This window comes from Toxorhynchites rutilus, chromosome 1 (genome assembly GCF_029784135.1).
Source record: "Toxorhynchites rutilus septentrionalis strain SRP chromosome 1, ASM2978413v1, whole genome shotgun sequence".
Lineage (NCBI taxonomy): Eukaryota > Metazoa > Arthropoda > Insecta > Diptera > Culicidae > Toxorhynchites > Toxorhynchites rutilus.
This window is the reverse complement of record NC_073744.1, coordinates 108,105,610-108,133,535: the sequence shown is the minus strand read 5'-3', so window position 1 is coordinate 108,133,535 and position 27,926 is coordinate 108,105,610. Positions and strand designations below refer to the sequence as shown.

General features: G+C 40.4%; 1 protein-coding gene and 1 long non-coding RNA gene across 3 annotated transcripts in view; both read left to right on the top strand.

Annotated features, from left to right (window-relative positions):
- LOC129763622 (uncharacterized) overlaps positions 1 to 27,926 on the top strand; it is a 257,711-nt gene that overhangs the window by 158,547 nt on the left and 71,238 nt on the right. The gene's annotated exons all lie outside the window — the stretch shown is intronic.
- On the top strand, positions 21,183 to 27,665 carry LOC129763624 (uncharacterized). 2 transcript variants are annotated; one of them, XR_008740993.1, is made up of 5 exons: positions 21,183 to 21,368; positions 21,865 to 22,159; positions 22,258 to 22,565; positions 22,620 to 22,776; positions 27,451 to 27,665. It is a non-coding gene; the product is annotated as an uncharacterized LOC129763624 (long non-coding RNA). The 2 variants fall into 2 exon arrangements; XR_008740992.1 differs by lacking the exon at positions 21,183 to 21,368 and having other exon boundaries at positions 21,458 to 22,159.

The window sequence follows — 27,926 nt, the reverse complement described above, 5'->3', positions numbered from 1 at the left end:
GCATGCACACAAGAATAGCAAAGCAATAGACTCGATACGACTTACAGATGCTGCTTTAAAAAAAGCATCAAACCTCAATAGTTTCTGGCGAGTGCGGCTCGTTATTGTCGATTTGTGCAGGAAAGTTTATGACGAACTGGACTCGTCATTTCCATTCAAGGTGTTCAGGGTGGTGTCACGGCAGTGGAACTTCATACAAATCATTCGTCGAAAAGTGTCTCCTTTTTCACCGCTTGTTTACATCGACGAATATATTTTTTTCCACTATGTTTCGTTTGTGAGTGTATGCATACTGACAGATTTCTACTACGAGGTGTTTAATGAAGGATGAAAGGTGGGAATGTTTATGTTTATATATGATTTATCGTACGATTTAATTGAATGCATAAAAAATGTCAACAAATCTGGAGTTAAGCACCTTTTTGAATTTGAACAAATATTGATAAGAGATTCCCAGCAATTATTGATGTTTATTGCGTGATTTGGTTACTGCATAAGTTGTTTGAAACGAAGGTTTAGTGTAATGATTTCATTTTGAAGATTATATTCACAAACATGCAAGTATGATTAATATAAATTGCGTGTATATGATGCGCCTGCCAACCCATACATGCAAACGTGGAGGCGATATGCATACATCCTAGAAAAACTTAAATCGTATAATTATCGTTTATATTACATCATATAACCCATATACATGTATATGGCCTCCAATTTCATATGCATATGCCAGTTATACACATCATACAAGTAATGTGTCTTGGATGTATGTATATCGCCTCCAATTTTAGATTTTTGACATAGGACTACGTCTTACAATAAGGGTGCCAAATCAGAAAACAGGTCACGTTTTTATGAAAAAAAGTTAACGTTAATAACTATTTTTTTCTACGAACGGATTTAAACGATTTACATACCAATCAAATTGGAAATTTTCTTAGATTTTTTGTTTGATATGCTATACATCACATTCCCATAGTCTGTATATGGTTTGAATTGATGAAAATTGGAAGCATTCCCATTTTCCCATACATTTGTTCTGTCCGTTTGTGTGCTTTCCCGAACAGAGCTGTCAATATCGGGTATCTTATGCAGCCGCTAGAACAGAAACAACGAATGGGGATAGCGGAAAGAGAAAATTTGCGAAGTAAACTCCACCATTGCATAATAAGTAAGCTGTCGCTAGCGTATAAGTATTGCATCTCCTCTGACGAAAACTCTCAGAATCTTTCTGTGCCCGAAACAACAAAGGTCGCTTATTCTGCTCGTTTTGTGTTTAATGTTTCCCCTCAAGCTGTGAGCGCTAGCGAATATTTCACTGAAGTGCATCTGGCATTGCAATTAACACAACCATCCAAGTCATGGCAAAGAAGGCGAAAGAAGAGAAGAGTGCAAATGATTATAGGTCGCTTCTAAACATCGATGTATGGTTTTTTGTGTGTTGCTCGTTTTCGTTGCGCGAAATATAGAAACTTAGAGAAACTTTGTTGACGATTTTGACCGAGAGTCAAGAAACGATTTTTCATAAACGGTCATTCTCGCGATGTTTCGTTTTTAGCACTGCAACTGTGTGCGTGTTTGATGCTTTTTGAATGACGATGCACTTTTTCTTTTTCTTTTGAATTATAGACACTTGAAACTCAGACAGTTCATTCGTATTTGATGGCGATGCACGGAAGATGCCTCTCGTTAATATTCAGTGCAATGCGTGCATTGATATAAAGAAACAAATTGCGACATGTGACCAATTAGTGTATTGTTCTCGCAAAGGCAAAAAATGATCGTTGCTTCTCGAAATGATTCTACAAAACTACGTAAGCCATTAAACCTTTTCAAAGTCCCCGGAACTTTTTACTAAAGAGTTATTTATTGAATTTCGACGTATTCGCAAATAATATTCGAAATGATAAACCATCAAATTTCAAATGAAAAAAGATTGCGTAGTCCTATGTTCTAAGCGGTCGTATCTCGGATACAACCCCTCGAATCTTTTACGATTTAATGTTTGCTGGGCAGGCCCGAAGGCAATTTTAAATTGTTAAAATATGAATGAAATTTTTTACTTCATGTTATTTGATTACTCAAAACATGTAGTACTGAACTTTATTTAACCATTTCTATTTTGCGATATTTCCACTAAAGCACAATAAACAAACAGTAATGACGTATCCGATTGCAACTCTTTCGTATCATATGTAAGATCTTTAATTGCCCTAAAATCATATTTCAGATAGCCATACGAGATAGCTGCGGCTTGATAATCCAAACAACCGGAGTTCAAATCCCATCGGAGCATTTTTACAACCGTCGACACTACTCATATCAAACATTTATATCCCTAAAAGTCAATTGATTAATTCCTTTTTGTACAAACATAAATGTTTATAAAGGTTCTATATACATACAAAAATGGTGATTCCCCAGGCCGAACATTTTACTTTAATATTTTCCGCCATTTTTTTATGGCAGTGATGAATCGTATATTCGTATGACAACAGACTTATTATGTTATTAGGTATTGCCTAATAACCTTGCATGTACAGTAGTGGGACACAAATAATTGGACATTTTCATCTCTAATTGGATATTTTGTAAACATCGAGTTTGGTACCCAAAGTATGGCCCCAGATTGAAAGTTGCCACCAGATGTCGACATTGTACCACTATCATCGTGAATGTCCGATTACAGGCCAATCACCTCTAATGCGACACTGAGTAGTGCCTCGGAATGTCGAGGATTAGATGTAACTTACTGTACATGCTCTTTGGGCGCATCGAATACCACCCAAAATATCAGATATTCGATGCTCTATATACGATTTAATGTTTGCTGGGTTGGCATACTTGGCAACTTGGTTTGTCAAGTTCATAATCTCATGTTTACAGTTTTGAGTTAAGTGCAATTGAATGACGAAATGGAACTAATTTATATTTGTCACTATGTTTATCAGAACGCAAAAGACCGGCAAACAGATAATCTTTCGTTCTTAAAAGTTAAAAATAAAAAAAGCAACTTTAACTTTCACTTTTCTTGAAACCGGAAATATTCGGACTTAAAAATAATTTTTAAATAATATTCCAAATATACATGTATTTACAAAAATCTATAACAATTATTATAATTATCAAGAACGTTTTCCGCCATTCGTTTTTTGATTGTCTGTAGTAAATTGTATATACGCATGACAATAGTCGTACTAGATGCATGTATAAGTCGTATATTCAACCATCCAATCATCGTGAGAACTGTTGCAAGTGGAAAATAAATGTGTGCGTTGCCTATGATGCGAACATAAATAACAATATAATACAGTAATTTAAATTTAATACGACATGCCGAGGCACCAATCAGTGTCGCTTTGGAGGCGATTTTGGTCTGTAATTGAACATTGGCGATGTGAGTGGTACAGTGTCTACGTCTGGTGGCAACTTTAATGTGGCGCCATAATTTGGGCCCCGAACTCGATGTTTACAAAAATGTCCAATTAAACGTGTCACATTACAGGTCTGTCCAATAATATAAACGTCGCATTAAATGTAACTTACTGTATATAAACAATATTTATTCCCAGCTGTTTTGAGGCACCTCGCACAAATTGACAATATCATTCAGTTGTCAGTGCAAGTCGGAGCAATTTTTAGAGTGTAAAAAAAGTTCACTGTTTACATAAAAGCAATCTCGAATCGGTCCCATTTTTTTGCTTGAAGTTACTATCCCCTGGTAGTGTGGTTGTATGTTTTACTGTTCTCTGTTTTTATTTGTTGCTCGTGTGATTGTTGTCATATGGATTTGTTTCTTGACCTGTAGATTTGTTTATTTGTTACGTGGTAGGCCTGTTCTGGTGTGTGGGTGTGTATAATTTTTGATCGTACGTTGTGTCATGCTGTACATACAGATATCCAGTGAATGCCTTCTGGTTGTGTGGGTGTGCGAGGGAGGTGACCCGATCTGGTATGTGTCACTTGTGTGTGTTCGTGTATATGTTCTGGGGATATAAGCGGAGTGCCGAACCAGCCAGGGGTGTTGAAAGTAAAAAAAGAAGGGGAAGCGTCTCGTGTTCCGCTAGGTGGATGCTGTAGTTCTCCGGCGCGTGTATAGGGTACATAAAGTGTTGAGTAGTTTTCGTGCTCAACAGAACGGAGGCTCGTTAGATCTTTAATTGTTTGATTCCTTAATTCTTTGATACTTTGGTTCCTTTATTCTTGGTTTCGTTCATGCTTTAGTTCTTTAATTCTGCAGTTCTCTAATTGTTGAATTCTTTTTTTTTTCCAAAATATATATTTTTATAAAGGCTCATATGGCGTTAGCCTCACGGGGCCGGGAGTTCAATACAATTTTTCTTATTATCTATGTTAGTAATATGTAACCGATTACTCGCGGTTGGCTCGAGGTTAGTATTACAAGTGTTCTCGTAATTGGGATGTTGCTGTCTCCAATGCTCTGTACGTGTGCCCGACACGGGATACTTCCTATTGGGATGCAGCTGACCATTAATCAGCAACGCCCCCCTAGTATGTACCCCATATCTAGCGTGGTGCGTCTTCTCGACTCGAGGAATCCAGGATAGAATGGTCACTAGCCGGCGCAATCATCAGTTCGTGTAGAGTTGTCATGAGCGGTACAACCTTTGGCTCTTGTTGAATCATCAGTGGACTGCACAGCCTTTGGCCCGTGTATCTGTAAAGAGTGTGTGTATGTATTGCCGCGACTAAGTAAACTTTTATAGATCGGATAGAAGGGATATGAAACAGGGACACAACGAAGGAAACATCATTAAACGTTACATCGGCGTTTCTGAGGAACAGGTATAGATGAAGCAGAAGATCAGGATCACGACTACCTAAGATATCCCGGACGGGGATATCCGATTGTCTGCCTTGTGCTCTCAGTGCTCTAGAGAGCTGAGAGCGAGCAGCATGGAACCGGATACACGACCAGACAACATGCTCGATGTCGTGGTAGCCATCGCCACAATCACAAAGATTGTTTGCTGCGAGCCCAATGCGATAGAGATGCGCGTTTAGGTTGTAGTGATTGGACATGAGCCGAGATATCACGCGAATGAAATCACGACCTACATTCAATCCCTTAAACCAAGCACTCGTCGAAACCTTAGGGATAATCGTGTGTAACCAACGACCAAACTCATCTTCACTCCACATGCGCTGCCAACTAACGAGGGTGTCCTGACGAGGAATGTGAAAAAGACGGGTGGGTAATGTCGGTGACATAACCGGAGTGACGTAGGACTATACAAAGGGGACAGCTTTTGCTAAATATATATTTTAAATATATTGTTTTATTTTCTTCTTCTACGTGAATTCCTACCTATCTACCTGAAAAATGGATTAGTTTACTGTTTACTCTTTATGAACATGTTGGGGGTTCTGAAAAGAACCTTTGGTGTTGTGTTTTTGCGTGTTTTTTTTACAAACTTGATTCTTGATTTTTTTCTGAAGGCTTTGTACTTATTAAATGTTCAACGTCGGGCATCTTTCGGCGTATACACATATCGTACAATCAAAATGATGGCTGTGATAGGGAATGTACAGGTGGTCATCAGCTCGTTCATTATCATATATTTCACTATTGAGCACATTACCGTACCTTAAGACGAATGAATTGTAAGATTTGTAGTCTCCGCAAACAAAGTAAATAAAAATGAAAAAAAATAGTGGGTTATATCTATGATATAACCGCAAGGTTCACGTGGAACTACCTTAGCTGAGCAATCATTCGTTTGTATTGATTAAATTCTTGATTGAATGAAACAGTTTCCAAATTCAATTGAGTTCAATATATTTGCTCTGTGAGTGAAAAAAATTAACAAATGCCGTGTAAAGTCAATTCATTTATTGTGATTGATTGTTCTTCGTTACAAGTAAATTTAATGACGGACCTTTTACGTTTGGTATGATGACTAGAACAAAATATATGTACGGAAGAATTATCAAACGTTTGATGAACCAGCCTAAGGCTGAAAATCTTTCCAATAAAGACAAAAAAAAATTATCAAACGATTATTTTATTTTACATTTCCCACTGAAGTTTACATCCCAAAAGTGTACATACTTCTCGAATCTCGAATTTGCTTGAAACTGGGAAGTTCATTCGCTTCTAGTGGCTGCACGATTTTCCCAGGTTCCTAAGTTTAGAAGATCATGTTAGGACAGACATATTCCACTCTGCACAAAGGCAAGCGAGGACAAAAGTACTCGCAGTTTGCATTTATTTGCAGAGCCGATTTCCCCAGAAACCACGGTTTTGAAGTCTGTGTTAGGGAAACACATTTCAATCGGAACAAAAATACCCCCGATTTGTATGAATTCGCAATGCCAATTTCCCCACGTTTCATGGATTTGAAGTCTGTGTTAGGGAAACACATTCCAGTCGGAACAAAAATACCCCCGACTTGCATGAATTTGAAATACCGATTTCTCCAGGCACCTTGGTTTAGAAATCTCTATTAGGGAACACATTTCGGTGGGAACAAAAGCTCCCCCTACTTTCGTGTGTTCTTTTTCTTCTTTTTGGCTTTAAGAGGGATTAAACTTTTCAGTTCACTCGCCTCTAGGCTCTTTCGTGTGCTTGCAATGCCGATTTCGCTGCTTGGTTTTAAAGTCTGTGTTAGGGAACATTTTTCGATGAGAACAAAAGTCCCCCTACTTTCATGTATTTGCAATGCCGATTTCCCCAAGGCTGCTTGGTTTTGATGGCTGTGTTAGGGAAACCGTAAATCGGGCCAATCAAAACGATGCAGTTAGGGCGTTTAGATAACGCCTAATATTTTACAGTTATTCAATTGTTTATCTAATGAAAAACAACATTTTGTTAGTTGCGATAGATGCGTAGAAATATTCCCTATCAAGTGATGCAAACATCTCTCCTATCCAGTACGAAATGTTCGAGCTATAAGCATTCGAAATCTTTCATTTTTTCCTGCATGTTCTGTGTTTAGGTTTTCATTTTACCCTCCATATATTCCGGTTAGACGTAGTCCCACGTCAAAAGAACTGAGGTTTTGGAGACGAACTCTACGATCTGTCGAGAAATAAACGAGCTATAAGCGTTCTGAAACATCAAGAGTAAAAACAGGGACGGATGACCTTCGGATTAAAGTCCTTTAAAATAAGAACAGAGCAGCAGGAAATACATAGCTCATCGTGTTGCTCCTTAGTTATTTCTCTATGCAATGCAGATGTAACGTCAGTCAATTTTCAACATCAGTTATCAACTAAAGAAAGCAGTTCTTGCTACCGAGAAAATTCCTTAATGACATCCTGCATACAATGTGTTGTAATTTGAAGCCACTTTTAATTCGGAAACCATACATGGGTTTGTGAAAACTGAATGATCAATTTAAAAAACCCCAACCAGTTCAAGAACAAGCATAAACAAAACAAAACAGTTTATATTATATGTCATATTATGTCACTTTAGAATGCATTGGTATTGTGAAAAACTTTTAATAACTCTTTTTTGAATGGTTTAATGGCCCTGTAAAGCGCCGTGTTTTACGGTGGCTGGTTTTGCCACCAAAGCAGTCTGTATAAACAAACTTTTTCTTTCTTCTACCTGCTGCCGTTTTGCGATTGCGTTTGCCACTCGCTGAAACTAGTTGTTGCCTTGATGAGCGCCGAACCGAAGCTGCTCTGTTCTTGATGCGTGTTTTCTGATTGTCGTGAGCAGCTTTGCAAGCCAACTCGAGCACTCCGACGGTCGAAACTCTATAACCGCTGTTAGGTATACTGGTGCTCCGGCACCAATCCGTTCGATCTAGTTACCCTTGCGGAGCAATCAATGAATGCGACCAACAGGGAACTGGAAACATGCACGGTTCGAGTGAGACTTTGCCTTTTCCTTAACTTGTCCTCCTTTGTTACGTCAACACGTCCACGTTCTTCTTCTTCTTTCTTTGTTTTTAAGAGGCTTTAAACTTTGCAGTTCATTTGCCTCTAGCCCAGTGAAGGGCCACAATAATACCAGTCCAGAGGGGACTGGCGAAAGGGAAACCAAAAAAATCACTCATCAGATCTGTCCGCTCGACTCTCGGTTAAAGAAGAAGGTAGGAAGGGATCCTATGCTTCATAAGATATTTAATATATGCTGTGAAGAAAAGTAAATATTTACTGATCCGAGGACCGAAGCAGTGACGAAGCACAAATGACCTAGACTCCAAGTGCAGGGCGTGTTCCAAAAACAAAACAAAACACAAAAAAAGGCCCTTCTCAGGAGGATGGGAAGGAAAGGAGTGGAAAGGATTTGGGTGGGATTAGAGGAGTGGAAGTGGGTGGGAGTGGTATGGGAAGGAAAGAGGGGAGGAGTGGGGTGTGGGGTGGTTGTGAAATGAAGTGAAATACAGTTTGAATAAAATATAGTGGTTTTGAATTTAATGGTATATAGTAGAGCTGAAAATGGAGAGGTTTATTTAATGAATTTATCCTCCTTGGTGAGTGTGGCTGTAGGAATAGGAAGTTGATTAAAGTATAATGTAATGGATAGAAGATAGATGTGGGTATGAAAGTATATATTATATTATTTGTTATTTATTATTGTTGAATGCGTATATATACATGTATAAATTCCTTCCTTCCGACCCGTACATACATGTGTATACACACATAAACACGCATACATGACTGTGAAGTGGCGAACTTTAATAAGCAATTTCCAAGGTATTTAGTATTTCGATTTAGATTTTACCAAAGAAGTCGGTTTCTTTCAGAAACGCAATTAAATTGGTTTCTTGGGTCTCGTCTCTACTGAGGATATCTCGGAGACTCTGACCTATGTTTTGTCGGGCTCGAGCATCTTTGGTATGTTGACATTCAAGTAAAAGATGGCTAACGGTAACCGGAGCTTCGTTGCAAGCACATTGGGGTTTCTCGGCTCTGCAGAACAAGTGTGAGTGGGTGAAGTTAGTGTGCCCAATTCGAAGACGGGTAAGGACTTGCCTTTCCCTACTATTGAGACGGTCCTCCCAAGGGAGAGTGGAATTTTTGATTTTATGAAGATGAGTGGGACGGCTGTTTATCCAGCCTATGTCCCAACTTTCACGGACTTGCTGTTTTACCCAGCGGACAATGTCAGATGGAGGACAGGGCATGTCTGGGGGTTCCGTTTTGCTGCCCTTGCCGGCTATGTCGGCGGCTGTGTTTCCGCGGATTCCTGAGTGACCAGGAAACCAGCAGAAGGAGATGTTTTTATCTGAAGCAGTCTCTTCTGTTTGTATTATCCATGGGTGTTTGCTGTTTCCACTTAGAAGGTCATGGAGATAGCTAGCTGAGTCGGAAAATATTGTGGTAGGAAGGAAATCATGGGTGCATTCTTGGGTAGCTATTAAAAGAGCGAAAGCTTCCGCACTGAAGATGGAGCATTGCGGTGGAAGAGAAAAGCTACCTATGTATCTACTCTCAAAAATTCCACATCCAACTCCATCGGCATTGACTGAACCATCTGTATATACCTGGTGATTAATTTGAAAATTGGATGCAATGAGGTTATTGAAGCATGCTTTGATTTTTGGAGAAGGGTCTCCCGCTCGGACAGCCTTAAGAAGATCAAGGTTAATGTTCAGCGGTTTGACGTTCCAATTCCTTCCCGTAGCAGATGGCCGTTCACAAATATTGGGGAGGTCTTTGTTTGTGATGTTGTTGAATAATGTTTTGGCCCTGCGTATTAGTGGGACATTGTGGTCACTGTCGGGAAGTGACAGGTGACGGATGGCTTTATTTGTGATGGCTTTTGTCGTCAGGTGTTTGAGGGGAAGTTGACCACTTTCAGCCATTACGGCAAGAGTGGGGCTAGTGGGAAAAGCTCCGATTGCAATCCTGACTGCTTTATTGTAAACTGGTTGAATGGTGTTTAACACACCGTCCCCTCCGCGGCTGAAGGTGCCTATTCACCTATATTTTTGACACCAACCAAACGTTTACAATATTCAGCAGTGTTTTTCTGTGACCAGAGGCTAGGTTGCCTGCAATAGCCTTGATGATGTTCAGTTTCATTCTGGTGGCTATTTTGGTCTTTTGGGAATGTGGTAAGAAGTTGAGTTTCTTATCAAAAGTAACTCCAATATTTTCAAGGTCCTCGTTGTGGGGATCGGGATTTTGTTAAGTTGAAGATAGGTTCTCCTACTGAGATGTTTTCCAATGTACATGTGCTTGGATTTCTCCGGGGAAATTTTAAAACCTGTTTTAGAGCCCAGTTTCGGATGGAGTCTAAGGTTTTTTGAAGCCTCTTTCTCTGATTTAAGCCGAAGCAGCTCGTAGAGATGAGAGTTATGTCATCTGCATAGACTATGATCTTTATGTGATCGGGAATTAGTTCGAAGATGGATTGCATAGCAATGTTGAAAAGGGTAGGTGAAAGTGCTGAGCCTTGGGGGAAACCGTTTTCAGGGATTTTTAAAGAAGACCTATGGTTGTTGATGATGGTTTTGAAAGACCGGTTTTCAAGGAAACTTTTTATGAAGAGGACTAACCTCCTACGAATCCCCCAGTTGAAAAGGCTTTTCAGCACTGGGTATCTCCATGCCCGATCGAAGGCCTTGGATAGGTCAAGTGAAACGATATCTATGTTCTGTAATTTCTCAGTTGCGTCGTCTAGGATTTTTTCGATTGCTACGAGGCAATCTTCTGTACCTTTTCCCGGACGGAATGCGAATTGTCTGGAATCAATCAGCTTATTTGACTCTAGAAAGGTCGTTAAGCGTCGATTTATTATTTTTTCCATGACTTTCCCAACACAACTTAGAAGAGTGATGGGGCGGAAATTGTCGAGAAGATGATTGTTCATGTCTGGTTTCGGGATACAGATCATTAAACCCTCTTTCCAGCAACTGGGGAGGGTTCCACTGTCCCATACTTTGTTGAGGAGCTTCAGAAATGCTTTTTTCCCTAGATGGGGTAGTTTCTTTAGCATCGGGTAGCTGATGTCGTCGGGTCCGGTGGATCCTTGTTTGACTTTGTTCAGTACCCAATCGAGCTCTTTGAGGGAGAGGTTTTTGTTGAAGTCAAATTCCACATCGATATGAAAATCGATGGGAATTTTTTCGCATTCCGTTTTGTGGGTTTGAAAGGTTTGGTCGTAATTTTGATTGGAGGAGGCAGATGCAAAGAATTCTCCGAACGCCTCGGCGATGATTTTCCGGTCATTGGTGTATTGACCATTAATAAGAAGATTATACTCTTTGCTTCTTTTCTTGCCATGAAGCCTACCAATCTTACTCCATAACTCCTTTGTCGACGTGTTAGGGTTAATTTCGCTGACGAATTTAGCCCAACTATTGTGTTTGGCTGAATTAATGGCAGTTCGAGACCTTTGGAACTCTGTGAGCAGAGTGGGCTTATGGGGGTTATCCGGATGGGCCTTTCTTAGTTTGTTCAAGGCCTTACGTCGACCTTTGATCGCTGCCTTCACCTCAGGCGACCACCATGGGACGCATTTCCTGCCAGGGATGCCACTGGTTCTAGGGATGTGCAACATTGCAACTTCTAGGACAACTTTGGAGAACTCCTCGGCTGTCCAGTCTTGTTTAGCGGAAAGGCGGTTTTCAATATCAAATTGATAGGCAGCCCAGTCAGCGTATTCAAATTTCCATCTTGGCCTTGTCGGAAACTCTGGAGAAGATTGGTCGAAGGAGATGAGAATTGGAAAATGATCGCTGCCGCAGGTATCATCGTGAATGTTCCAAGAAAGTTTTGAAGAGAGTTTGTGTGATACCATAGTAAGATCAATGGCCGAAGTAGTACCAGTATGATGAATTCTGGTGTGTTGGCCGTTGTTTAGAAGGAGTAGGGAATGGTCGGAGATAAAATCTTCGATTATAGATCCTTTTTGATCGAGGTATGCGCCTCCCCAGGCGTATGAGTGGGCGTTGAAATCACCCATAAGCATGATTGGGGTGGGAAGTTGGCTAAACAGATGGTCCAGCTGGCCGCGAAGAATAGCCGGATCAGAATTTGGAGTAATGTAGATGCTGACAACTGTAATTGGAAAGGGGTGTTTAATGCGCACTACCACTGCCTGAAGGTCGGTGGTAATGGGGAGAAGATCATGTGGAGTGCTATCCTTGATTGCGATTGCAACTCCGTGCTTTGAGGGGTTGAGACCCTCTTTAAAGTATGTGATGTACTTTGAAATTAAATTTTTATCGTAGTTGGTTGGAGTCATAGTTTCTTGAAGGGCTATGACTGTGGGATTAGAGTTCGAAATAATCATTTTCAATTCTAGAATATTTTGTCGGATACTTCTGATGTTCCATTGTATCCCGAATTTCTGTGTTGGAGTGAATGTGTTGGTGTTGTGTACTGCAGAGAGCAGAGAGGAACACATGTATTCTTGGCATGGAGGCTGGTTTCGACGCATGCAGCGGGTTTTGCATCAGTGTAGAATGGGGAGCGTGTTCTTCATTGACCCCTAGAACGATGGTTTGTTTTCAGTCAACACTGCATGGCGGCGTGGATTTATACAGTTTGCATTATAACGGTAGCTAGAAGCATGCACACAAGAATAGCAAAGCAATAGACTCGATACGACTACCAGCTTTAAAAAAAGCATCAAACCTCAATAGTTTCTGGCGAGTGCGGCTCGTTATTGTCGAATTGTGCAGGAAAGTTTATGACGAACTGAACTCGTCATTTCCATTCTAGGGGTTCAGGGTGGTGTGGTTGTATGTTTTACTGTTCTCTGTTTTTATTTGTTGCTCGTGTGATTGTTGTCATATGGATTTGTTTCTTGACCTGTAGATTTGTTTATTTGTTACGTGGTAGGCCTGTTCTGGTGTGTGGGTGTGTATAATTTTTGATCGTACGTTGTGTCATGCTGTACATACAGATATCCAGTGAATGCCTTCTGGTTGTGTGAGTGTGCAAGGGAGGTGACCCGATCTGGTATGTGTCACTTGTGTGTGTTCGTGTATATGTTCTGGGGATATAAGCGGAGTGCCGAACCAGCCAGGGGTGTTGAAAGTAAAAAAAGAAGGGGAAGCGTCTCGTGTTCCGCTAGGTGGATGCTGTAGTTCTCCGGCGCGTGTATAGGGTACATAAAGTGTTGAGTAGTTTTCGTGCTCAACAGAACGGAGGCTCGTTAGATCTTTAATTGTTTGATTCCTTAATTCTTTGACACTTTGGTTCCTTTATTCTTGGTTTCGTTCATGCTTTAGTTCTTTAATTCTGCAGTTCTCTAATTGTTGAATTCTTTTTTTTTCCAAAATATATATTTTTATAAAGGCTCATATGGCGATAGCCTCACGGGGCCGGGAGTTCAATACAATTTTTCTTATTATCTATGTTAGTAATATGAACCGATTACTCGCGGTTGGCTCGAGGTTAGTATTACAAGTGTTTTCGTAATTGGGATGTTGCTGTCTCCAATGCTCTGTACGTGTGCCCGACACGGGATACTTCCTATTGGGATGCAGCTGACCATTAATCAGCAACGCCCCCCTAGTCTGTACCTCATATCTAGCGTGGTGCGTCTTTCTCGACTCAAGGAATAGAATGGAGGATAAAATGGTCACTAGCCGGCGCAATCATCAGTTCGTGTAGAGTTGTCATGAGCGGTAAAACCTTTGGCTCTTGTTGAATGATCAGTGGACTGCACAACCTTTGGCCCGTGTATCTGTAAAAAGTGTGTGTATGTATTGCCACGACTAAGTAAAAGTTTATCGATCGGATAGGAGGGATATGAAACGGGGACACAACGAAGGAAACATCATTAAATGTTGACATCGGCGTTTCTGAGGACAGGTATAGATGAAGCAGAAGATCAGGATCACGGCTGCCTAAGATATCCCGGACGGGGATATCCGATTGTCTGCCTTGTGCTCTTAGTGCTCTAGAGAGCTGAGAGCGAGCAGCATGGAACCGGATACACGACCGGACAACATGCTCGATGTCGTGGTAGCCATCGCCACAATCACAAAGATTGTTTGCTGCGAGCCCAATGCGATAGAGATGCGCGTTTAGGTTGTAGTGATTGGACATAAGCCGAGATATCACGCGAATGAAATCACGACCTACATTCAATCCCTTAAACCATGCACTCGTCGAGACCTTAGGGATAATCGTGTGTAACCAACGACCGAACTCATCTCCACTCCACATGCGCTGCCAACTTACGAGCGTATACTGACGAGGAATGTGGAAAAATTCTTTATAGGCAATTTGCCTTTCAAAAAGAGTGCCTTCTAAAGCGCCCACATTAGCTAGCGAGTCCGCTTTCTCATTCCCCGGAATCGAGCAATGAGAGGGAACCCATGCTAAGGTAATCTTGAATAATTTTTCGACAAAAACACTCAATAGTTGTCTTATTCTTGTTAGGAAATAAGATGAGCGTTTATCAACCTTCATTGAGCGGATTGCCTCTAATGAGCTGAGACTGTCTGAAAAAATAAAATAGTGGTCGATGGGCAATGTTTCAATGATCCCCAGTGCGTAGTATATCGCACCCAGTTCAGCAACATACACGGAACAAGGATCTTTGAGTTTGAAAGAGGCACTGGAATTTTCATTGAAGATGCCAAAGCCAGTGGACCCGTTTATGAATGAACCGTCAGTAAAGAACATTTATCATACAATCAACATTATCAGATCTAACTATGCCCCCATATTCTGCCGAAAATATCGGCGGAATAGAATCTGAGCGTAGATGATCTGGGATTCCATGTATTTTTTGTCGCATGGACAGATCAAAAATGACAGAGGAATTGCAAAAGTATGGGAAGCAAACTTGGTTGGAGATGCCTGGTGAAGGGTGCACGTCGTGGGTAAGGTACTCATGGTATAAAGACATAAAACTTGTCTGAGTAAGTGGGGGTACTCCTGCCAAAACTTCGAGACTCATCGTATGTGTCGAATGCAAACACCCCATTGCTATACGCAAGCAACGATATTGTATTCTCTCCAGCTTGAGAATATGAATCCTGGCAGCTGATCGGAAGCAGATGCACGGGCCAAAGGTTGTGCAGTCCACTGATGATTCAACAAGAGCCAAAGGTTGTACCGCTCATGACAACTCTACACGAACTGATGATTGCGCCGGCTAGTGACCATTCTATCCTGGATTCCTCGAGTCGAGAAAGACGCACCACGCTAGATATGGGGTATAGACTAGGGAGCGTTGCTGATTAATGGTCAGCTGCATCCCAATAGGAAGTATCCCGTGTCGGGCACACGTATAGGGCATCGAGCTGATCGGAAGCATAAACTGCCATATTCTAACACTGATAATATCGTTGTTTTGTATAACTGAATGAGGTCTCCTGGATGGGCACCCCACCATGTTCCGGTTATTGTTTGGAGAAAATTGATTCTTTGCTGGCATTTATGTTTCAAATACGCAATGTGTATTCCCCAGGTACATTTAGAGTCAAAATATACTCCAAGGTATTTGAAAAACATCGAGTGCTTGATCGTTTTGCCGCATAGGTGAAGCTGGAATTGGGCGGGTTCGTGCTTCCTAGAAAAAACGACCATTTCAGTTTTCTCCGTAGAGAATTCGATACCCAGCTTGAGAGCCCACGTGAACAGATTGTTCAGGGTATCTTGCAAGGATTTTTGCAGAACGGCGGGATTAGTACCCGTGATGGAAATAACTCCATCGTCTGCAAGTTGTCTCAGCGTGCAGTCTCTAGTTAGACAATCATCTATATCATTGACGTAAAAACTGTACAAGAGGGGGGGGGTGAATTCTTTAATATTTAATTGGTTAGTTCTTCAACTCTTTCATTCTTTAATTTTGACGTGGGACTACGTCTAACCGGAATATATGGAGGGTAAAATGAAAACCTAAACACAGAACATGCAGGAAAAAATGAAAGATTTCGAATGCTTATAGCTCGAACATTTCGTACTGGATAGGAGAGATGTTTGCATCACTTGATAGGGAATATTTCTACGCATCTATCGCAACTAACAAAATGTTGTTTTTCATTAGATAAACAATTGAATAACTGTAAAATATTAGGCGTTATCTAAACGCCCTAACTGCATCGTTTTGATTGGCCCGATTTACGGTTTCCCTAACACAGCCATCAAAACCAAGCAGCCTTGGGGAAATCGGCATTGCAAATACTTGAAAGTAGGGGGACTTTTGTTCTCATCGAAAAATGTTCCCTAACACAGACTTTAAAACCAAGCAGTGAAATCGGCATTGCAAACACACGAAAGAGCCTAGAGGCGAGTGAACTGAAAAGTTTAAACCCTCTTGAAGCCAAAAAGAAGAAAAAGAACACACGAAAGTAGGGGGAGCTTTTGTTCCTACCGAAATGTGTTCCTTAATAGAGATTTCTAAACCAAGGTGCCTGGAGAAATCGGTATTTCAAATTCATGCAAGTCGGGGGTATTTTTGTTCCGACTGGAATGTGTTTCCCTAACACAGACTTCAAATCCATGAAGCGTGGGGAAATCGGCATTGCGAATTCATACAAATCGGGGATATTTTTGTTCCGATTGAAATGTGTTTCCCTAACACAGACTTCAAAACCGAGGTTTCTGGGGAAATCGGCTCTGCAAATAAATGCAAACTGCGAGTACTTTTGTCCTCGCTTGCCTTTGTGCAGAGTGGAATATGTCTGTCCTAACATGATCTTCTAAACTTAGGAACCTGGGAAAATCGTGCAGACACTAGAAGCGAACGAACTTCCCAGTTTCAAGCAAATTCGAGATTCGAGAAGTATGTACACTTTTGGGATGTAAACTTCAGAGGGAAATGTAAAATAAAATAATCGTTTGATAATTTTTTTTTGTCTTTATTGGAAAGATTTTCAGCCTTAGGCTGGTTCATCAAACGTTTGATAATTCTTCCGTACATATATTTTGTTCTAGTCATCATACCAAACGTAAAAGGTCCGTCATTAAATTTACTTGTAACGAAGAACAATCAATCACAATAAATGAATTGACTTTACACGGCATTTGTTAATTTTTTTCACTCACAGAGCAAATATATTGAACTCAATTGAATTTGGAAACTGTTTCATTCAATCAAGAATTTAATCAATACAAACGAATGATTGCTAAGCTAAGGTAGTTCCACGTGAACCTTGCGGTTATATCATAGATATAACCCACTCATTTTTTTTTATAAATGGTACGCTCAATGATCAACGAGGTATATTGCCGGTCCATTTAGTTTTAGACGAGCTCTCGGTGATCTTCTCAGGACTCCCAAGTATAGGTCTCCAAAGTCGCATTTGGAGTTTGATAAGGTGTGTGTGCGATGAATGGCGATATATGTTTCTAGACTTATTAGTTCTAAAGGAGTTTTCGGTTACCTTCTCAGGTTTCTAAAAAAAACCCTATGCCGTCGCGATTAAAGTTCAATAAAAAGTACACTTGTTAATTAATGCAATGTATCTCTCAGTGACCTTCTCAGGTTCCCCAAATACAGTTTGTTAAGAATACTCATGATGAAATACGATGCATAATTTGGTTTATTAGTTTTACAGAAGTTTTCCCGGTTACCTTATCAGGTTTCCTGAAAAAAAATTCCCCGCTACGATTGGACTTCTATAAAACCTACATTAAAAGAACGTTCGATGAAAATGGAATATATAACACGTTTATTTTATAGGTTTTCCTTCTTAGGTTACCTAAAGATAAAATCGTCAATAGTTCGCTTTACACAATCACATCACTTACCACAGTGAATCCTGATTCTTGCCTCTCCCTACTAACAACTATCCCTTCCATGATATTCGCTAGGGAACCACGCTATAGAGGCGACCCTTCTGGCCTTCGGGCGGCGAATATCATACTAACATTCCTTCCCTTCCCCTGGTGACTGTAAGGACGTGGCCGGCGTCGTTATTGACCATTTAAAGCTTGAATCGCCGAAAATTGCACAACGAGAATGATTTGCTAGTCCCAAGCGTCATTCTGTGTGTTCTTTGTGCTATTTGGTTGGTTCAGGTCAATCACGGAGAGCAACTACGAATTGTACAGTCTACCCAAGCTCAAGCTCAAGCTCAAGCTCTGTGGTTTGGCACTGTTGAAGTTTTTGAAGTTTTTGATTGCCGACGTTATAGTCTGGCTGACTACGAAGGGGTTGGATGGGAGAGCCTTGTCTCCTGTAGCCCTCAAAAGCAGTATCTGCAGGTTGCCATTCGATGGGTCCGCCCAAAGTGGAGCGGTGGCTTCAGTTGGCTTACCTTCATAGAGGTTTGTAGCCCGGCCTCTCGGAGGCCCTGAGCTACTGGAAGCCATGTTGATTGTCGGCTACACCTTAGGTATAGCCGGAGAAAAAAATTTTCTTTTGCAGAGCAATTTATCAATGATTCAATATTGGGTTAATCACTTGCGGATATGTACCAAGAAATTCGCACTATGTTTTTGAAAGCATTTATTATAACCACCAATGTGCTCGAAAGAATGCGAGCGATTCACTGTAAAATTTTCGTTTTAGAATGTTTCTTCACTTCACCGTCAGTATGCGGATATATTTTAAAATATTGTTAATAATTATCACTACCAGAAACTAGTCACTATCACACAGCTTATGCCTTTCGAACGGCTTCCGCCGATCCAGAAAGGGGCGTGATGCCGAAAAAGCGCGCGCTTTTTCCGGCGAACCGGTGAGCACCGCCACCGCAGTGAACGTTTGCTGATATCCTCTTCTGTTATCCTCGGGTTGCGATGCTGAAAATCAAGTTGTATTTAGGATTAATCAAGCCTTCAAAAAGGCTGCTCTAAGCATTTGATTAGTTGTGCGAGAAAACTCCTATTTTTCCGTACTCTTTTACAAGGGCGCTAAAAACACGTCCGAATCGGTTGAATGTCAGTAGCACCTTGCGTCCACGTTGCTGCTTGTTTTCTTTTTATGATGTGATGCGATGCGATGTTAAACGATGCCGTACAACAACACTGGTTTACGGTTTGAAAGAAAATGAGATTTTTTTTTTGGATCCGCGCGTTTTATACTCTAGCGGTACACGCTCACAGGATAGAGACAAATCGGCAGACTCAGCCAAAGGGACGAGTCCAACGAGACGAACGAATGAGCGTTAAAAGGCAGCGATGGCAAAAAAATACATTCATTACGATTTGTTCGCTCGTTGGATTCACATGCAGGCTAAAAAGGGTCCTTTTCAGGATCACAAAATTATCTTCAATCTAAAGAGTTTATTGTTTTGTTATCACTCGATATCCCCATCTTGTTCGGCTAAACCTTCCTGTTTAGCGATTTGTTGCCACTCGCCACAACTTTCACAGTTGGAAAATTTCTTCCCATCCAGCTTTGTGACATGTTGTACAGTAAATTACATTCAATGCGACGTGCCGAAGCACCACTCAGTGTCGCATTGGAGGCGATTTTAACCTGTAATTGAACATTTGCGATGACAGTGGTACAGTGTCGACTTTCAATGTGGGGTCATAATTTGGATCTCTATGTTTACAAAAATATCCAACTAAATATGTCGCATTACATGTCCGTCCAATTAGCTAAATGTCGAACTAATTGTAAATTACTGTACTTTCAATCTGGAAACAATTTAAGAATTGGTGTAAATTGAATAATCAGGAAAGTCCCCAACTATCAATAAGCTCAGAACAACTGCCAAATTCACATACTCAGCAGATCCTGGCAAACAAATTATGAAAAAATCAATTTGTGTTTTATTATTATTTTGGATATTATTTTAGAAAGCATTGAACTGTATTTCGTAAACTCTTTTTTGAAAGGTTTAATGGCCCTGATAAGCGCCTTGTTTTATGGAATGGTTCCAATTTAGAAAACTTAGTACTCGTGGTTTTGAAAAAAACTATTTCGAACGCCCTCGATGCCGCCTTGTTCTGGATTTGCCACCAAAGCAGATTGTATAAAGAGCAAACTATTTTCTTCTGCTACCAGCTGCCGTTTTGCTATTGCGTTTGCCACTCGCCACTCGCTGCAACTGCCTGTTGACTTGATGTCCACCGAACCGAATGTGTTCTGTTCCGAATGCGGGTTTAGTTTTCGGCCCGAGCAGCTTTGGTAGCTAACTCGATCACTTCGGCGGCCGAAACTATATAACGCCGGCTAGGTGGACTGGTGCACTGGTACTAACGCGCTCGGCCTAGCTACCCTTGCGGGGAACTCCAGATCAACACGGTTCGAGCGGGATTTTGCCTTTCCCTTCACTTTTCCTCCTTTACCATGTCCGGACATGGCTGCTTGGGTTGGTTTGTTGATGTGTTGTGATGCGAACCGATGTGGTGTACGGTTTGAATGAGAATGATCTCTTTTTCTTTCAAACCGTAAACCAGTGTTGTTGTACGGCATCGTTTAACATCGCATCGCATCACATCATAAAAAGAAAACAAGCAGCAACGTGGACGCACGGTGCTACTGACATTCAACCGATTCGGACGTGTTTTTAGCGCCCTTGTAAAAGAGTACGGAAAAATAGGAGTTTTCTCGCATAACTAATCAAATGCTTAGAGCAGCCTTTCTGAAGGCTTGATTAATCCTAAATACAACTTGATTTTTAGCATCGCAACCCGAGGATAACAGAAGAGGATATCAGCAAACGTTCACTGCGGTGGCGGTGCTCACCGGTTCGCCGGAAAAAGCGCGCGCTTTTTCGGCATCACGCCCCTTTCTGGATCGGCGGAAGCCGTTCGAAAGGCATAAGCTGTGTGATAGTGACTAGTTTCTGGAAAATTTTACAGTGAATCGCTCGCATTCTTTCTAGCACATTGGTGGTTATAATAAGTGCTTTCAAAAACATAGTGCGAATTTCTTGGTACATATCCGCAAGTGATTAACCCAATGTTGAATCATTGATAAAGTGCTCTGTAAAAGAAAATTTTTTTCTCCGGCTATACCTAAGGTGTAGCCGACAATCAACATGGCTTTGTTACCGACTCTTCTTTGCGGGTCGTTTTCGGATGTGGGAGTTTCAACATAGAACAAATTGTAAGAACTTTTTTTGTGAACTAACCTCTTTATTTTATTTAATAAATTTGTCTCGGCCTTGTCTGCAGCTGCGTTGCAGCTTTGATATCTGGTTGACTGGTACCACCTTCAGTACGGATGCACAATGGCACAATCTTCAGTACCTTGCTCTTATTGTATTCCACTGGCACCACCTTCAGCTCGTCGAATTGATGTTCCTGGGACAATCTTCAGCCCGTCGATTATTAGCTGACACAACCTTCAGTTGTGATCAAAGTTTTGAACATCTGCAGGAAAACGTCTTAATGGCTTGGACGCTAATCGATGATTGACCCCAGTTGGGTCATGGTCATTTTATGCATGACGGCCTCCGGAAATACGCTTTGGCGCGATAGGTGGATATTTTATAGCATTATTTGTGGTGAATATTATCCAAGTAACACACAAAACAAAATTTGTGCCAATGTCACAAATCCGCCCAGAGGAGGTGAAAAAAAAAGTTCACATTTTTTTTCTTTATTATTTGTTCGTCAAACATTTAATTCCAACAAGAAATTCAGAAATCTCATATTACGAATAATTCGGTTTTCGCAATAATAATCATGTGTCATGCATACACGCCGTTCGCATATATGATTCCTCAGCCCATAGTGTCTTTTCATTTCACAGAGTCTTCATCCTAACTTATTTATATCGCTATCCGTTACAGTTATCATCAAACTAGTGGCCCGCCTTTTTACTATTCCTTGGATACGTCTAACAACAATCATGCAACTCGAACACTGGTCAAACCTCAAACGCTCTCTCAAACATGCATGCCATTATCATTTCTTTGGACGTAATCCCCAACTGAACCTACACTCACACTTCTTACAAGACCGCAATCATATCGACTCCAAACACACCCTAATCATCCTCGATGCACAATTTGGTGACTCCTGAACTAAAATTCAATCGTTCCTATTGTCCTTCATTCTCTTCAGCGATTGAAGAGTTGAAGATAAGGAAAAATTCCGTAACTGTCTAGCAGTATGTAGCACTTCGCTAATAGCTGACAAAAGAAAAGTTCGAACTACCATGACTGTCATACTACTACAGTCAAGGTCAAAAAAAGCACCCCTGAGTACTACTCTGTGAAACAACGATGCTACTAAAACAATGACCATTGTTTCATCATTCGAGTACGCTTATCTGCACCTTACAGCGGCGCCAACGCGAAAGCTTCTGAAACCGAAGTTCATTTCGCTGAATTCTGAAGATATTCTAATCTTTAAACTGGTAAGTTACATAGTAAGTATATATTGAATACTAATATATAACTTTCGAACTGAATTTCAAAATATATTCTTGATTATAGAACGTGTATTTCATTCCAGGTAAAATATAATATTCACAATGGACGAATGGAGGACTATCATCTATGCGGCTATGATTTCAACATATTTGCTGGCCAAATTCCCAAATTCTTGCCAGAAAAGTCTGCAAGCTCATATGAGGAGCTGCCATGCTTCTTCAGGATATAACATGGCAAATACTGTCGGCCTAATTTGGAATTATAACAATCTAATGCACTGGATAATTTTTTATTACGGCGGTATACTAACTGCCCTTCGTTGAATAGTTTCGAAAATGTTCGATACCTCAAATTATAACGCTGTTTCGAAGCATCATACGATTTTTCTAGGTTTTTAGTGACGATATCTTGAATTCGTTTTAATTTAAGTTGTCTGTTTTGTAGGTTTTCCTCAGGACTATCGCTCGAACAAGGGTTAACAAAGTCAATACCTGACATGGCCATTTCTTGTCCATGAATTATAAAATACGGTGAGAACCCAGTTGAGGAATGTTGTGTGATATTTAAGATCCGTTCAACGTCGGATATTCTCACGTCCCAGGTACGTTGATCGTCTTTTACGTATGCTCTAATAGCAACATTTATTGACCGGTTCACTCGTTCTACAGGATTCGCCTGGGAATGGTATTTTGATCTAAGCCAATGTTTCACATTAAATTCACCGAGGAAGCTCTTAAACTCCCTCGATGTGAATGTCGAAGCATTATCACTCAATAACACTTCAGGAATACCATTTCTAGCGAACCAGTAGTTACGTAGTATTGAACATACTTGGTTACTTTGTATCTTCCGAACAGGGTGGAGCATCACCCACTTACTGAATACGTCTAGTACCACAAACAAATATTGGTTTCCGCTTTTGCTGCGGGGCAAAGGACCAATAAAGTCTATGGAAATCATTCGCCAAGGGTTTCTAGCTTGTAGCATTTTACCCATTTCCGGCATTGCAGCTCTTGAGGGATGTTTGATCTCTTTACATTTTTCACAATTTTGGACAGTAATTTTAACAGCGCCTGCCATTTTCGGCCAATAGTAGCGAAGCTTTATATGATGTAACGTTTTCTCGAATCCGGCGTGTAGCAGTGATTCGTGAGTTTCAATTATGATTCCTTCCCGACACTCTGGTGTTGGAACTAATTTCCACTGGAATCGATAATCGCCTATTGAATCTGGACTGGAAACATATTTGTATAGCTTGTTCTCACAAATTTTAAAATCCGCGTAATCCTCAGGCTTATTTCGGACCTTATTTTTGAGGAGGTTATATATGTCGGATTCAGATTCGGCTGAAATGGTGGACACATCACGCGAGAGAGCATCTGGGACAACATTCTCAGAACCCTTCCGATGGATGATGGTCATATTGTATGTCTGTAGATCTAAACTCCATCGACTTAAACGTGATCCAATCTTCCATTTGGATTTTTGGATCCACGTAATCGCGGAATTGTCAGTAATAAGTTTGAAGTGGTAACCTTCAAGGTAACCTCTAAAATGTTCTATAGCCAAAATTACTGCCAAACCTTCCTTCTCAGTGGCGTGGTAATTACGTTGTGGACTGGTTAGTTTATGTGAGTAATATTCTATTACTCTCTCTCCGTCGTCAAATTCTTGGGTAAGAACCGCCGCCACGGCAGTATCGCTGGCGTCTGTTTGCAGGATAAATTCCCTATTGAAATCAGGTGGTGCAAGTATTGGAGGAGTGACCAGTTTTTCCTTTAAGGTAAGGAACGAGTGTTCGGCAGCAGGAGACCAAACTAGGGTTTTGCTCTTGGTTTTTAGCATCTCAGTTAAAGGTGCACTTATCTGACTGAAAAACGGAATGAATCGCCTATAATAATTTGACATGCCAAGAAAGCGCCTCAATTTGGTTAAGCTAACTGGCTTTTGAAATTCAAGGATGGGTCGCACCTTCTCGGGGTTAATTTTCAATCCTTCGCAGGTTAAATGATATCCTAAGAAGCTGAGTTCTGGTACACCAAATCTGCATTTTTTTAAATTGACAGTTAGATTAGCTTTGGTGAGACAAGAAGCAACCTCTCGAAGCAGACGAATATGCTCATCGAATGTCTCCGTCACCACGATAATATCGTCGAGGTAGACGAAGACATTCGGTTCATATTTTCCTTTTCCGAGAACACTGTCCATTAGTCTAGCGAGAGTAGCTGGACTATTTATCAGCCCATAAGGAAGTCTCGTAAACTGGTACATTCCTTTTCCAGGAATGCTGAACGCAGTATATTTGCGACACTCGTTGGCTAGCGAAATTTGGAGGAAAGCTTCCTTCAAATCGATTGTAGAAAGAAAATTCGCTTTCGGTAGACTACCAAGGATTCTACCAGGGTGTGGTAGGGGATAAGCATCCCTTACTGTCCGCTCATTGAGAGGTCGGGCATCAAGACATAGTCGAACAGAACTATCTGGTTTGTTAACGGCTACGATATTCAGGGACCAATCAGAATCCGATTCTTCAATAATCCCTGATTCTAGAAGTCTATCTATTTCTTCCCACACTTTCTTTAGTTTTGCGGGATTCATGGGATATGGATACTTACAAACAGGAGTTTTATTCCTATCCTCTTCTTTGATTGTTATGCGGTGCTCGGTTAATGTTGTACATTCCAAAGCTCCCGCGATGACATCTTTAAATAGCTTTTTCACATTTTGAATATCTCTCATTTGTTGTTCACTCATAATGGATTCTTCTGAGTTTTCCTGTGAAGTGGAATCTTCGTGTGACATGATTACACAATTTTGGATTTCTGGTACGATACCAAACTTAGACCAAAAATCCATTCCACATATGCATTTTATTATCATGTCATCTACTATCAATGTCGGAATTATTTTTGTAACATTATTGAAAGTATACGGTAAATCAATCTGACCGATTACTTTTAGCTGTTTTCCATTTGCTGCCTTTAATACAACTGTTGTTGGAACCTTCCTGTGGTGTCGCAACTTCAACTTCCGAAAAAATTGTGAACTCATTAAGGTGGAATTACTTCCACTATCCAGCAAAGCTATTATTTTGATTCCAAAAATTTCAGGTTCGATGAAAGGACGATTATCAAATTGATCGGCGACGAAAATGGTACAAGTCTCCACAGCGTCAAAGTAATCGTAATACATAGCTGGGCGATAAAATGCTGAAATATGATCTACATTTTGAAGGAAAACGCCGCTTGAAAGTACCGCCGGCGATTTTATGCGGTACGAATACCGTTTTTTAAACAGTAAGGACAGCGATCTGTATGGAAACCTTTGAATCCGCATATTTCGCAGAACACACGACCAGGCTTTGGACACTCTGGATGATTATGACCTCTTGAACCACAGTTGTAACAACTGTCATAGGCCGGAGGACAATGGTTGGCCACTAGATATTCTAGTGAAATAATCGTTTTGTCATTCGATGTCTTGGGTAAGGAATTTTCTGTATTTTTATTCACATTAGTTTGTAATAATTTTCGATTTTCCTTTTGAGCGTGTGAGTTTATTGAGGAAGCAGATTGATTGTTCTTATTGTTCGGATTCGAATTTGAAACAAATTTTCGAGAAGAATCTTGTTCACGATTCCAAAACATTTTTGGTTTGTTGTTTTTCAAGTGATTTTTGTTATAATCTGTGTTTGAACTGGGAAATTGATCCACAGTATTAGGAACCAATTTGTGACTTTGATTTATGGCATTCACCTCGCGGGTATTTCCAAATACACGAGTAAATATTGGAACTTTAGATGCGTCAATTGCTTTACCTATGGAAAGTAAGTCCGCCAAGCTATCCACCGCTTTAAACATCATTATTTGCTTATAATCGGATCTAATATTCCGTTTCAAATATCCTAACTTCTCTTCAGGAGGTAATGGGATATTCAATGCTCGGAATAACTTTTCCATATCAAGGAAATATTCTTGAAAACTTTCGTTTTTCTGCTGTCGCCGAGAAGCTATCTTCATCTTCAGCGTAGCGTCTAACTCTGGGTGCACAAAATTATCTTTCAACTCACATACTAAATGATTCCAATTTACTAGTCTATTTTCGGCCCTCATCGAAAGGTACCATTTTAATGCAGTTCCTTGGAACAGATGCATTGCTGAGTGAAATAATTCTTCCTGAGTTATGCGTTCTGATAGAGCATAATGATATACACTGTCTAGAAACTCATTCAACGCTAACCCTTGGTCTTCTCCTGCGTATTTCAGGATCTTCCAGTCAGCCACACGTTGTGGACGACGATTTTGAAATGGTTCTATGGGAAAGGTATTTCCTGGTTCACCGACGGACGACGGTATATGTACATTGTCATTGTCTGAAGCCAGTGCGGAACAACTATTGTTGTTTATAAGCAATCTAGGATTCAGTATAGATGAAGAGATATTATTTGTTTCAGTGGATAATCGAGAAGTATTGTGTAGAGGACTAGGTGTAGTGAACGTGGCATGGCTTCTCAACGAGTTCAATCCCACACTTGACGGAATCGAAGGTGGTATTGCTTCCTTAGAACTACCAGACCGCTCATGAACCAATGAACCTGATGATTTTTGTTTTGCGTTTAGCAGTTCGTGGATTGACCTATTCATAGTTTCTATTTCTCGCATTACATCCACCAATGCCTTTGACATCGTTTTGACTTCTTCCCCAACAGATAACGTGTTCTGTATCGATTCTATCAGTGCATTCGTGTTAGCACAATCGGATCTACGAAACTCTTCTATTTCAAACCGCATAAAACGTAATTCACTCGTCATTTTATTCAAGTAAGATATCATTTCCGCTGATGTTTCACTTTTTGATTTTTCGACAACATTCTGACTAATATGTGATTGGAATGCAACACTCGGCATTTCTTGTAAATTATTGTTACTAGGTTCATGTAGTTGAACATTTGATTGCACCGTACTTTGATCAACAACTTCATCTTCCTCTGTTTCGGTTTCTTCTTGAATTAAACCGTCAAATATTGATTCGTAATACGAAACTGCGTCTTGAAGCAAATTACTGACATGAACATTTGGCTCTCCAGCTGTGTATTTCATTAACAGCTGAAGGCGATTAACCAAATGGAGCAATCTAGATTTGAAAATAAGTTTGTTCGGTACTCGATATCTAAGGTCTTCTTTGATTGCCAATAACTTAGAGGCACATAAGTTCCCATCTTCTACAGCATCAACGCGTAATGTTCTAACCATATCTTTTTTCCCTCTTCTTTCAGCTTTCATCAAATCTCGCAACCGCCGTTTTCTCTGCGTACACTGAGGATCATTATCTTTAAATTTATCGAGTGATACGCTACGCGATTCAAGTTCGAAATCTAATTCATCCTCTGTTAAATGATCTACTCGCATAGAGTAATACATCTCATTAAATGTAGATAATAATGTTTTAGTCATTGTGAATTCCGATTACCGCGAACTAAATTCGAAAATAATTGTACTGTTGTTTTATTACACCTCTGTATTATCACACCAATCTAAGAATCTAAGGATATTCTATTGTCCGTGTTATGAAAAGACACTATGGAGATCACAATACCTATTCCTACAATAGGGGTCCTTAATAGGATGCTATTGTTTCACACTTTCAATAGCGAATTAACATACGCGTTTTTTTTTACGAATTTCACTATGCTGCAACAATACTTTTAGTTGAGATTTTCTGAATTTTCTGGTTGGAACCACCCACATCCGT